Source organism: Aquarana catesbeiana, linkage group LG02, assembly GCF_042186555.1.
Source record: "Aquarana catesbeiana isolate 2022-GZ linkage group LG02, ASM4218655v1, whole genome shotgun sequence".
NCBI classification, from domain to species: domain Eukaryota; kingdom Metazoa; phylum Chordata; class Amphibia; order Anura; family Ranidae; genus Aquarana; species Aquarana catesbeiana.
This window is the reverse complement of record NC_133325.1, coordinates 97,740-112,621: the sequence shown is the minus strand read 5'-3', so window position 1 is coordinate 112,621 and position 14,882 is coordinate 97,740.

Below are 14,882 nucleotides of genomic sequence, written 5' to 3'. Positions count from 1 at the left end.
ATTAAAAACTAAAAGGAAAAGTCCCCAAAATGCAACCCAGCAAACACCAACAGACAGCAAACACACACCAACAGACAGCAAACACCAACAGACAGCAAGACTTGTATACTCTAACACTTGTTTTTAACTCCCACTTAATCCAGCTCCACTTACACCAAGCTCCACAGCTTCAAACTGAGCACGCTCAGACTGAGTCCTACAACAAGTTAAATAGGCACCTGTGAGCAATTAACCACACCCCTTAATTGATAGACTGATGAAACAAGAAAAAAAAAAAAAAGCTATTTAAAAAGTGACAGCAAAAGGCAAATTAAAAACTAAAAGGAAAAGTCCCCAAAATGCAACCCAGCAAACACCAACAGACAGCAAACACACACCAACAGACAGCAAACACCAACAGACAGCAAGACTTGTATACTCTAACACTTGTTTTTAACTCCCACTTAATCCAGCTCCACTTACACCAAGCTCCACAGCTTCAAACTGAGCACGCTCAGACTGAGTCCTACAACAAGTTAAATAGGCACCTGTGAGCAATTAACCACACCCCTTAATTGATAGACTGATGAAACAAGAAAAAAAAAAAAGCTATTTAAAAAGTGACAGCAAAAGGCAAATTAAAAACTAAAAGGAAAAGTCCCCAAAATGCAACCCAGCAAACACCAACAGACAGCAAACACACACCAACAGACAGCAAACACCAACAGACAGCAAGACTTGTATACTCTAACACTTGTTTTTAACTCCCACTTAATCCAGCTCCACTTACACCAAGCTCCACAGCTTCAAACTGAGCACGCTCAGACTGAGTCCTACAACAAGTTAAATAGGCACCTGTGAGCAATTAACCACACCCCTTAATTGATAGACTGATGAAACAAGAAAAAAAAAAAAGCTATTTAAAAAGTGACAGCAAAAGGCAAATTAAAAACTAAAAGGAAAAGTCCCCAAAATGCAACCCAGCAAACACCAACAGACAGCAAACACACACCAACAGGCAGCAAACACCAACAGACAGCAAGACTTGTATACTCTAACACTTGTTTTTAACTCCCACTTAATCCAGCTCCACTTACACCAAGCTCCACAGCTTCAAACTGAGCATGCTCAGACTGAGTCCTACAACAAGTTAAATAGGCACCTGTGAGCAATTAACCACACCCCTTAATTGATAGACTGATGAAACAAGAAAAAAAAAAAAAAAAGCTATTTAAAAAGTGACAGCAAAAGGCAAATTAAAAACTAAAAGGAAAAGTCCCCAAAATGCAACCCAGCAAACACCAACAGACAGCAAACACACACCAACAGACAGCAAACACCAACAGACAGCAAGACTTGTATACTCTAACACTTGTTTTTAACTCCCACTTAATCCAGCTCCACTTACACCAAGCTCCACAGCTTCAAACTGAGCACGCTCAGACTGAGTCCTACAACAAGTTAAATAGGCACCTGTGAGCAATTAACCACACCCCTTAATTGATAGACTGATGAAACAAGAAAAAAAAAAAGCTATTTAAAAAGTGACAGCAAAAGGCAAATTAAAAACTAAAAGGAAAAGTCCCCAAAATGCAACCCAGCAAACACCAACAGACAGCAAACACACACCAACAGACAGCAAACACCAACAGACAGCAAGACTTGTATACTCTAACACTTGTTTTTAACTCCCACTTAATCCAGCTCCACTTACACCAAGCTCCACAGCTTCAAACTGAGCACGCTCAGACTGAGTCCTACAACAAGTTAAATAGGCACCTGTGAGCAATTAACCACACCCCTTAATTGATAGACTGATGAAACAAGAAAAAAAAAAAAAAGCTATTTAAAAAGTGACAGCAAAAGGCAAATTAAAAACTAAAAGGAAAAGTCCCCAAAATGCAACCCAGCAAACACCAACAGACAGCAAACACACACCAACAGACAGCAAACACCAACAGACAGCAAGACTTGTATACTCTAACACTTGTTTTTAACTCCCACTTAATCAAGCTCCACTTACACCAAGCTCCACAGCTTCAAACTGAGCATGCTCAGACTGAGTCCTACAACAAGTTAAATAGGCACCTGTGAGCAATTAACCACACCCCTTAATTGATAGACTGATGAAACAAGAAAAAAAAAAAGCTATTTAAAAAGTGACAGCAAAAGGCAAGTTAAAAACTAAAAGCAAAAGTCCCCAAAATGCAACCCAGCAAACACCAACAGACAGCAAACACACACCAACAGACAGCAAACACCAACAGACAGCAAGACTTGTATACTCTAACACTTGTTTTTAACTCCCACTTAATCCAGCTCCACTTACACCAAGCTCCACAGCTTCAAACTGAGCATGCTCAGACTGAGTCCTACAACACGTTAAATAGGCACCTGTGAGCAATTAACCACACCCCTTAATTGATAGACTGATGAAACAAGAAAAAAAAAAAAAAAAAAGCTATTTAAAAAGTGACAGCAAAAGGCAAATTAAAAACTAAAAGGAAAAGTCCCCAAAATGCAACCCAGCAAACACCAACAGGAAGCAAACACACACCAACAGACAGCAAACACCAACAGACAGCAAGACTTGTATACTCTAACACTTGTTTTTAACTCCCACTTAATCCAGCTCCACTTACACCAAGCTCCACAGCTTCAAACTGAGCATGCTCAGACTGAGTCCTACAACAAGTTAAATAGGCACCTGTGAGCAATTAACCACACCCCTTAATTGATAGACTGATGAAACAAGAAAAAAAAAAAAAAAAAAGCTATTTAAAAAGTGACAGCAAAAGGCAAATTAAAAACTAAAAGGAAAAGTCCCCAAAATGCAACCCAGCAAACACCAACAGAAAGCAAACACACACCAACAGACAGCAAACACCAACAGACAGCAAGACTTGTATACTCTAACACTTGTTTTTAACTCCCACTTAATCCAGCTCCACTTACACCAAGCTCCACAGCTTCAAACTGAGCATGCTCAGACTGAGTCCTACAACAAGTTAAATAGGCACCTGTGAGCAATTAACCACACCCCTTAATTGATAGACTGATGAAACAAGAAAAAAAAAAAAAAAAAGCTATTTAAAAAGTGACAGCAAAAGGCAAATTAAAAACTAAAAGGAAAAGTCCCCAAAATGCAACCCAGCAAACACCAACAGACAGCAAACACACACCAACAGACAGCAAACACCAACAGACAGCAAGACTTGTATACTCTAACACTTGTTTTTAACTCCCACTTAATCCAGCTCCACTTACACCAAGCTCCACAGCTTCAAACTGAGCATGCTCAGACTGAGTCCTACAACAAGTTAAATAGGCACCTGTGAGCAATTAACCACACCCCTTAATTGATAGACTGATGAAACAAGAAAAAAAAAAAAAGCTATTTAAAAAGTGACAGCAAAAGGCAAATTAAAAACTAAAAGGAAAAGTCCCCAAAATGCAACCCAGCAAACACCAACAGACAGCAAACACACACCAACAGACAGCAAACACCAACAGACAGCAAGACTTGTATACTCTAACACTTGTTTTTAACTCCCACTTAATCCAGCTCCACTTACACCAAGCTCCACAGCTTCAAACTGAGCACGCTCAGACTGAGTCCTACAACAAGTTAAATAGGCACCTGTGAGCAATTAACCACACCCCTTAATTGATAGACTGATGAAACAAGAAAAAAAAAAAAGCTATTTAAAAAGTGACAGCAAAAGGCAAATTAAAAACTAAAAGGAAAAGTCCCCAAAATGCAACCCAGCAAACACCAACAGACAGCAAACACACACCAACAGACAGCAAACACCAACAGACAGCAAGACTTGTATACTCTAACACTTGTTTTTAACTCCCACTTAATCCAGCTCCACTTACACCAAGCTCCACAGCTTCAAACTGAGCACGCTCAGACTGAGTCCTACAACAAGTTAAATAGGCACCTGTGAGCAATTAACCACACCCCTTAATTGATAGACTGATGAAACAAGAAAAAAAAAAAAAAGCTATTTAAAAAGTGACAGCAAAAGGCAAATTAAAAACTAAAAGGAAAAGTCCCCAAAATGCAACCCAGCAAACACCAACAGACAGCAAACACACACCAACAGACAGCAAACACCAACAGACAGCAAGACTTGTATACTCTAACACTTGTTTTTAACTCCCACTTAATCCAGCTCCACTTACACCAAGCTCCACAGCTTCAAACTGAGCACGCTCAGACTGAGTCCTACAACAAGTTAAATAGGCACCTGTGAGCAATTAACCACACCCCTTAATTGATAGACTGATGAAACAAGAAAAAAAAAAAAAAAGCTATTTAAAAAGTGACAGCAAAAGGCAAATTAAAAACTAAAAGGAAAAGTCCCCAAAATGCAACCCAGCAAACACCAACAGAAAGCAAACACACACCAACAGACAGCAAACACCAACAGACAGCAAGACTTGTATACTCTAACACTTGTTTTTAACTCCCACTTAATCCAGCTCCACTTACACCAAGCTCCACAGCTTCAAACTGAGCATGCTCAGACTGAGTCCTACAACAAGTTAAATAGGCACCTGTGAGCAATTAACCACACCCCTTAATTGATAGACTGATGAAACAAGAAAAAAAAAAAAAAAAAGCTATTTAAAAAGTGACAGCAAAAGGCAAATTAAAAACTAAAAGGAAAAGTCCCCAAAATGCAACCCAGCAAACACCAACAGACAGCAAACACACACCAACAGACAGCAAACACCAACAGACAGCAAGACTTGTATACTCTAACACTTGTTTTTAACTCCCACTTAATCCAGCTCCACTTACACCAAGCTCCACAGCTTCAAACTGAGCATGCTCAGACTGAGTCCTACAACAAGTTAAATAGGCACCTGTGAGCAATTAACCACACCCCTTAATTGATAGACTGATGAAACAAGAAAAAAAAAAAAAAGCTATTTAAAAAGTGACAGCAAAAGGCAAATTAAAAACTAAAAGGAAAAGTCCCCAAAATGCAACCCAGCAAACACCAACAGACAGCAAACACACACCAACAGACAGCAAACACCAACAGACAGCAAGACTTGTATACTCTAACACTTGTTTTTAACTCCCACTTAATCCAGCTCCACTTACACCAAGCTCCACAGCTTCAAACTGAGCACGCTCAGACTGAGTCCTACAACAAGTTAAATAGGCACCTGTGAGCAATTAACCACACCCCTTAATTGATAGACTGATGAAACAAGAAAAAAAAAAAAGCTATTTAAAAAGTGACAGCAAAAGGCAAATTAAAAACTAAAAGGAAAAGTCCCCAAAATGCAACCCAGCAAACACCAACAGACAGCAAACACACACCAACAGACAGCAAACACCAACAGACAGCAAGACTTGTATACTCTAACACTTGTTTTTAACTCCCACTTAATCCAGCTCCACTTACACCAAGCTCCACAGCTTCAAACTGAGCACGCTCAGACTGAGTCCTACAACAAGTTAAATAGGCACCTGTGAGCAATTAACCACACCCCTTAATTGATAGACTGATGAAACAAGAAAAAAAAAAAAGCTATTTAAAAAGTGACAGCAAAAGGCAAATTAAAAACTAAAAGGAAAAGTCCCCAAAATGCAACCCAGCAAACACCAACAGACAGCAAACACACACCAACAGACAGCAAACACCAACAGACAGCAAGACTTGTATACTCTAACACTTGTTTTTAACTCCCACTTAATCCAGCTCCACTTACACCAAGCTCCACAGCTTCAAACTGAGCACGCTCAGACTGAGTCCTACAACAAGTTAAATAGGCACCTGTGAGCAATTAACCACACCCCTTAATTGATAGACTGATGAAACAAGAAAAAAAAAAAAAAAAAAAAGCTATTTAAAAAGTGACAGCAAAAGGCAAATTAAAAACTAAAAGGAAAAGTCCCCAAAATGCAACCCAGCAAACACCAACAGACAGCAAACACACACCAACAGACAGCAAACACCAACAGACAGCAAGACTTGTATACTCTAACACTTGTTTTTAACTCCCACTTAATCCAGCTCCACTTACATCAAGCTCCACAGCTTCAAACTGAGCACGCTCAGACTGAGTCCTACAACAAGTTAAATAGGCACCTGTGAGCAATTAACCACACCCCTTAATTGATAGACTGATGAAACAAGAAAAAAAAAAAAAGCTATTTAAAAAGTGACAGCAAAAGGCAAATTAAAAACTAAAAGGAAAAGTCCCCAAAATGCAACCCAGCAAACACCAACAGACAGCAAACACATACCAACAGACAGCAAACACCAACAGACAGCAAGACTTGTATACTCTAACACTTGTTTTTAACTCCCACTTAATCCAGCTCCACTTACACCAAGCTCCACAGCTTCAAACTGAGCATGCTCAGACTGAGTCCTACAACAAGTTAAATAGGCACCTGTGAGCAATTAACCACACCCCTTAATTGATAGACTGATGAAACAAGAAAAAAAAAAAAAAAAAAGCTATTTAAAAAGTGACAGCAAAAGGCAAATTAAAAACTAAAAGGAAAAGTCCCCAAAATGCAACCCAGCAAACACCAACAGAAAGCAAACACACACCAACAGACAGCAAACACCAACAGACAGCAAGACTTGTATACTCTAACACTTGTTTTTAACTCCCACTTAATCCAGCTCCACTTACACCAAGCTCCACAGCTTCAAACTGAGCATGCTCAGACTGAGTCCTACAACAAGTTAAATAGGCACCTGTGAGCAATTAACCACACCCCTTAATTGATAGACTGATGAAACAAGAAAAAAAAAAAAAAAAAAAAAAAGCTATTTAAAAAGTGACAGCAAAAGGCAAATTAAAAACTAAAAGGAAAAGTCCCCAAAATGCAACCCAGCAAACACCAACAGACAGCAAACACACACCAACAGACAGCAAACACCAACAGACAGCAAGACTTGTATACTCTAACACTTGTTTTTAACTCCCACTTAATCCAGCTCCACTTACACCAAGCTCCACAGCTTCAAACTGAGCATGCTCAGACTGAGTCCTACAACAAGTTAAATAGGCACCTGTGAGCAATTAACCACACCCCTTAATTGATAGACTGATGAAACAAGAAAAAAAAAAAAAAGCTATTTAAAAAGTGACAGCAAAAGGCAAATTAAAAACTAAAAGGAAAAGTCCCCAAAATGCAACCCAGCAAACACCAACAGACAGCAAACACACACCAACAGACAGCAAACACCAACAGACAGCAAGACTTGTATACTCTAACACTTGTTTTTAACTCCCACTTAATCAAGCTCCACTTACACCAAGCTCCACAGCTTCAAACTGAGCATGCTCAGACTGAGTCCTACAACAAGTTAAATAGGCACCTGTGAGCAATTAACCACACCCCTTAATTGATAGACTGATGAAACAAGAAAAAAAAAAAAGCTATTTAAAAAGTGACAGCAAAAGGCAAGTTAAAAACTAAAAGCAAAAGTCCCCAAAATGCAACCCAGCAAACACCAACAGACAGCAAACACACACCAACAGACAGCAAACACCAACAGACAGCAAGACTTGTATACTCTAACACTTGTTTTTAACTCCCACTTAATCCAGCTCCACTTACACCAAGCTCCACAGCTTCAAACTGAGCATGCTCAGACTGAGTCCTACAACACGTTAAATAGGCACCTGTGAGCAATTAACCACACCCCTTAATTGATAGACTGATGAAACAAGAAAAAAAAAAAAAAAAAAGCTATTTAAAAAGTGACAGCAAAAGGCAAATTAAAAACTAAAAGGAAAAGTCCCCAAAATGCAACCCAGCAAACACCAACAGAAAGCAAACACACACCAACAGACAGCAAACACCAACAGACAGCAAGACTTGTATACTCTAACACTTGTTTTTAACTCCCACTTAATCCAGCTCCACTTACACCAAGCTCCACAGCTTCAAACTGAGCATGCTCAGACTGAGTCCTACAACAAGTTAAATAGGCACCTGTGAGCAATTAACCACACCCCTTAATTGATAGACTGATGAAACAAGAAAAAAAAAAAAAAAAAAAAAGCTATTTAAAAAGTGACAGCAAAAGGCAAATTAAAAACTAAAAGGAAAAGTCCCCAAAATGCAACCCAGCAAACACCAACAGACAGCAAACACACACCAACAGACAGCAAACACCAACAGACAGCAAGACTTGTATACTCTAACACTTGTTTTTAACTCCCACTTAATCCAGCTCCACTTACATCAAGCTCCACAGCTTCAAACTGAGCACGCTCAGACTGAGTCCTACAACAAGTTAAATAGGCACCTGTGAGCAATTAACCACACCCCTTAATTGATAGACTGATGAAACAAGAAAAAAAAAAAAGCTATTTAAAAAGTGACAGCAAAAGGCAAATTAAAAACTAAAAGGAAAAGTCCCCAAAATGCAACCCAGCAAACACCAACAGACAGCAAACACATACCAACAGACAGCAAACACCAACAGACAGCAAGACTTGTATACTCTAACACTTGTTTTTAACTCCCACTTAATCCAGCTCCACTTACACCAAGCTCCACAGCTTCAAACTGAGCATGCTCAGACTGAGTCCTACAACAAGTTAAATAGGCACCTGTGAGCAATTAACCACACCCCTTAATTGATAGACTGATGAAACAAGAAAAAAAAAAAAAAAAAAGCTATTTAAAAAGTGACAGCAAAAGGCAAATTAAAAACTAAAAGGAAAAGTCCCCAAAATGCAACCCAGCAAACACCAACAGAAAGCAAACACACACCAACAGACAGCAAACACCAACAGACAGCAAGACTTGTATACTCTAACACTTGTTTTTAACTCCCACTTAATCCAGCTCCACTTACACCAAGCTCCACAGCTTCAAACTGAGCATGCTCAGACTGAGTCCTACAACAAGTTAAATAGGCACCTGTGAGCAATTAACCACACCCCTTAATTGATAGACTGATGAAACAAGAAAAAAAAAAAAAAAAAAAAAAGCTATTTAAAAAGTGACAGCAAAAGGCAAATTAAAAACTAAAAGGAAAAGTCCCCAAAATGCAACCCAGCAAACACCAACAGACAGCAAACACACACCAACAGACAGCAAACACCAACAGACAGCAAGACTTGTATACTCTAACACTTGTTTTTAACTCCCACTTAATCCAGCTCCACTTACACCAAGCTCCACAGCTTCAAACTGAGCACGCTCAGACTGAGTCCTACAACAAGTTAAATAGGCACCTGTGAGCAATTAACCACACCCCTTAATTGATAGACTGATGAAACAAGAAAAAAAAAAAAAAAGCTATTTAAAAAGTGACAGCAAAAGGCAAATTAAAAACTAAAAGGAAAAGTCCCCAAAATGCAACCCAGCAAACACCAACAGACAGCAAACACACACCAACAGACAGCAAACACCAACAGACAGCAAGACTTGTATACTCTAACACTTGTTTTTAACTCCCACTTAATCCAGCTCCACTTACACCAAGCTCCACAGCTTCAAACTGAGCATGCTCAGACTGAGTCCTACAACACGTTAAATAGGCACCTGTGAGCAATTAACCACACCCCTTAATTGATAGACTGATGAAACAAGAAAAAAAAAAAGAAGCTATTTAAAAAGTGACAGCAAAAGGCAAATTAAAAACTAAAAGGAAAAGTCCCCAAAATGCAACCCAGCAAACACCAACAGACAGCAAACACACACCAACAGACAGCAAACACCAACAGACAGCAAGACTTGTATACTCTAACACTTGTTTTTAACTCCCACTTAATCCAGCTCCACTTACACCAAGCTCCACAGCTTCAAACTGAGCACGCTCAGACTGAGTCCTACAACAAGTTAAATAGGCACCTGTGAGCAATTAACCACACCCCTTAATTGATAGACTGATGAAACAAGAAAAAAAAAAGCTATTTAAAAAGTGACAGCAAAAGGCAAATTAAAAACTAAAAGGAAAAGTCCCCAAAATGCAACCCAGCAAACACCAACAGACAGCAAACACACACCAACAGACAGCAAACACCAACAGACAGCAAGACTTGTATACTCTAACACTTGTTTTTAACTCCCACTTAATCCAGCTCCACTTACACCAAGCTCCACAGCTTCAAACTGAGCACGCTCAGACTGAGTCCTACAACAAGTTAAATAGGCACCTGTGAGCAATTAACCACACCCCTTAATTGATAGACTGATGAAACAAGAAAAAAAAAAAAGCTATTTAAAAAGTGACAGCAAAAGGCAAATTAAAAACTAAAAGGAAAAGTCCCCAAAATGCAACCCAGCAAACACCAACAGACAGCAAACACATACCAACAGACAGCAAACACCAACAGACAGCAAGACTTGTATACTCTAACACTTGTTTTTAACTCCCACTTAATCCAGCTCCACTTACACCAAGCTCCACAGCTTCAAACTGAGCATGCTCAGACTGAGTCCTACAACAAGTTAAATAGGCACCTGTGAGCAATTAACCACACCCCTTAATTGATAGACTGATGAAACAAGAAAAAAAAAAAAAAAGCTATTTAAAAAGTGACAGCAAAAGGCAAATTAAAAACTAAAAGGAAAAGTCCCCAAAATGCAACCCAGCAAACACCAACAGACAGCAAACACACACCAACAGACAGCAAACACCAACAGACAGCAAGACTTGTATACTCTAACACTTGTTTTTAACTCCCACTTAATCCAGCTCCACTTACACCAAGCTCCACAGCTTCAAACTGAGCACGCTCAGACTGAGTCCTACAACAAGTTAAATAGGCACCTGTGAGCAATTAACCACACCCCTTAATTGATAGACTGATGAAACAAGAAAAAAAAAAAAGCTATTTAAAAAGTGACAGCAAAAGGCAAATTAAAAACTAAAAGGAAAAGTCCCCAAAATGCAACCCAGCAAACACCAACAGACAGCAAACACACACCAACAGACAGCAAACACCAACAGACAGCAAGACTTGTATACTCTAACACTTGTTTTTAACTCCCACTTAATCCAGCTCCACTTACACCAAGCTCCACAGCTTCAAACTGAGCACGCTCAGACTGAGTCCTACAACAAGTTAAATAGGCACCTGTGAGCAATTAACCACACCCCTTAATTGATAGACTGATGAAACAAGAAAAAAAAAAAGCTATTTAAAAAGTGACAGCAAAAGGCAAATTAAAAACTAAAAGGAAAAGTCCCCAAAATGCAACCCAGCAAACACCAACAGACAGCAAACACACACCAACAGGCAGCAAACACCAACAGACAGCAAGACTTGTATACTCTAACACTTGTTTTTAACTCCCACTTAATCCAGCTCCACTTACACCAAGCTCCACAGCTTCAAACTGAGCATGCTCAGACTGAGTCCTACAACAAGTTAAATAGGCACCTGTGAGCAATTAACCACACCCCTTAATTGATAGACTGATGAAACAAGAAAAAAAAAAAAAAAAAGCTATTTAAAAAGTGACAGCAAAAGGCAAATTAAAAACTAAAAGGAAAAGTCCCCAAAATGCAACCCAGCAAACACCAACAGACAGCAAACACACACCAACAGACAGCAAACACCAACAGACAGCAAGACTTGTATACTCTAACACTTGTTTTTAACTCCCACTTAATCCAGCTCCACTTACACCAAGCTCCACAGCTTCAAACTGAGCACGCTCAGACTGAGTCCTACAACAAGTTAAATAGGCACCTGTGAGCAATTAACCACACCCCTTAATTGATAGACTGATGAAACAAGAAAAAAAAAAAGCTATTTAAAAAGTGACAGCAAAAGGCAAATTAAAAACTAAAAGGAAAAGTCCCCAAAATGCAACCCAGCAAACACCAACAGACAGCAAACACACACCAACAGACAGCAAACACCAACAGACAGCAAGACTTGTATACTCTAACACTTGTTTTTAACTCCCACTTAATCCAGCTCCACTTACACCAAGCTCCACAGCTTCAAACTGAGCACGCTCAGACTGAGTCCTACAACAAGTTAAATAGGCACCTGTGAGCAATTAACCACACCCCTTAATTGATAGACTGATGAAACAAGAAAAAAAAAAAAAAAGCTATTTAAAAAGTGACAGCAAAAGGCAAATTAAAAACTAAAAGGAAAAGTCCCCAAAATGCAACCCAGCAAACACCAACAGACAGCAAACACACACCAACAGACAGCAAACACCAACAGACAGCAAGACTTGTATACTCTAACACTTGTTTTTAACTCCCACTTAATCAAGCTCCACTTACACCAAGCTCCACAGCTTCAAACTGAGCATGCTCAGACTGAGTCCTACAACAAGTTAAATAGGCACCTGTGAGCAATTAACCACACCCCTTAATTGATAGACTGATGAAACAAGAAAAAAAAAAAGCTATTTAAAAAGTGACAGCAAAAGGCAAGTTAAAAACTAAAAGCAAAAGTCCCCAAAATGCAACCCAGCAAACACCAACAGACAGCAAACACACACCAACAGACAGCAAACACCAACAGACAGCAAGACTTGTATACTCTAACACTTGTTTTTAACTCCCACTTAATCCAGCTCCACTTACACCAAGCTCCACAGCTTCAAACTGAGCATGCTCAGACTGAGTCCTACAACACGTTAAATAGGCACCTGTGAGCAATTAACCACACCCCTTAATTGATAGACTGATGAAACAAGAAAAAAAAAAAAAAAAAAGCTATTTAAAAAGTGACAGCAAAAGGCAAATTAAAAACTAAAAGGAAAAGTCCCCAAAATGCAACCCAGCAAACACCAACAGGAAGCAAACACACACCAACAGACAGCAAACACCAACAGACAGCAAGACTTGTATACTCTAACACTTGTTTTTAACTCCCACTTAATCCAGCTCCACTTACACCAAGCTCCACAGCTTCAAACTGAGCATGCTCAGACTGAGTCCTACAACAAGTTAAATAGGCACCTGTGAGCAATTAACCACACCCCTTAATTGATAGACTGATGAAACAAGAAAAAAAAAAAAAAAAAAGCTATTTAAAAAGTGACAGCAAAAGGCAAATTAAAAACTAAAAGGAAAAGTCCCCAAAATGCAACCCAGCAAACACCAACAGAAAGCAAACACACACCAACAGACAGCAAACACCAACAGACAGCAAGACTTGTATACTCTAACACTTGTTTTTAACTCCCACTTAATCCAGCTCCACTTACACCAAGCTCCACAGCTTCAAACTGAGCATGCTCAGACTGAGTCCTACAACAAGTTAAATAGGCACCTGTGAGCAATTAACCACACCCCTTAATTGATAGACTGATGAAACAAGAAAAAAAAAAAAAAAAAAAAAGTTATTTAAAAAGTGACAGCAAAAGGCAAATTAAAAACTAAAAGGAAAAGTCCCCAAAATGCAACCCAGCAAACACCAACAGACAGCAAACACATACCAACAGACAGCAAACACCAACAGACAGCAAGACTTGTATACTCTAACACTTGTTTTTAACTCCCACTTAATCCAGCTCCACTTACACCAAGCTCCACAGCTTCAAACTGAGCACGCTCAGACTGAGTCCTACAACAAGTTAAATAGGCACCTGTGAGCAATTAACCACACCCCTTAATTGATAGACTGATGAAACAAGAAAAAAAAAAAGCTATTTAAAAAGTGACAGCAAAAGGCAAATTAAAAACTAAAAGGAAAAGTCCCCAAAATGCAACCCAGCAAACACCAACAGACAGCAAACACACACCAACAGACAGCAAACACCAACAGACAGCAAGACTTGTATACTCTAACACTTGTTTTTAACTCCCACTTAATCCAGCTCCACTTACACCAAGCTCCACAGCTTCAAACTGAGCACGCTCAGACTGAGTCCTACAACAAGTTAAATAGGCACCTGTGAGCAATTAACCACACCCCTTAATTGATAGACTGATGAAACAAGAAAAAAAAAAAAAAGCTATTTAAAAAGTGACAGCAAAAGGCAAATTAAAAACTAAAAGGAAAAGTCCCCAAAATGCAACCCAGCAAACACCAACAGACAGCAAACACACACCAACAGACAGCAAACACCAACAGACAGCAAGACTTGTATACTCTAACACTTGTTTTTAACTCCCACTTAATCCAGCTCCACTTACACCAAGCTCCACAGCTTCAAACTGAGCACGCTCAGACTGAGTCCTACAACAAGTTAAATAGGCACCTGTGAGCAATTAACCACACCCCTTAATTGATAGACTGATGAAACAAGAAAAAAAAAAAAGCTATTTAAAAAGTGACAGCAAAAGGCAAATTAAAAACTAAAAGGAAAAGTCCCCAAAATGCAACCCAGCAAACACCAACAGACAGCAAACACACACCAACAGACAGCAAACACCAACAGACAGCAAGACTTGTATACTCTAACACTTGTTTTTAACTCCCACTTAATCCAGCTCCACTTACACCAAGCTCCACAGCTTCAAACTGAGCACGCTCAGACTGAGTCCTACAACAAGTTAAATAGGCACCTGTGAGCAATTAACCACACCCCTTAATTGATAGACTGATGAAACAAGAAAAAAAAAAAGCTATTTAAAAAGTGACAGCAAAAGGCAAATTAAAAACTAAAAGGAAAAGTCCCCAAAATGCAACCCAGCAAACACCAACAGACAGCAAACACACACCAACAGGCAGCAAACACCAACAGACAGCAAGACTTGTATACTCTAACACTTGTTTTTAACTCCCACTTAATCCAGCTCCACTTACACCAAGCTCCACAGCTTCAAACTGAGCATGCTCAGACTGAGTCCTACAACAAGTTAAATAGGCACCTGTGAGCAATTAACCACACCCCTTAATTGATAGACTGATGAAACAAGAAAAAAAAAAAAAAAAAGCTATTTAAAAAGTGACAGCAAAAGGCAAATTAAAAACTAAAA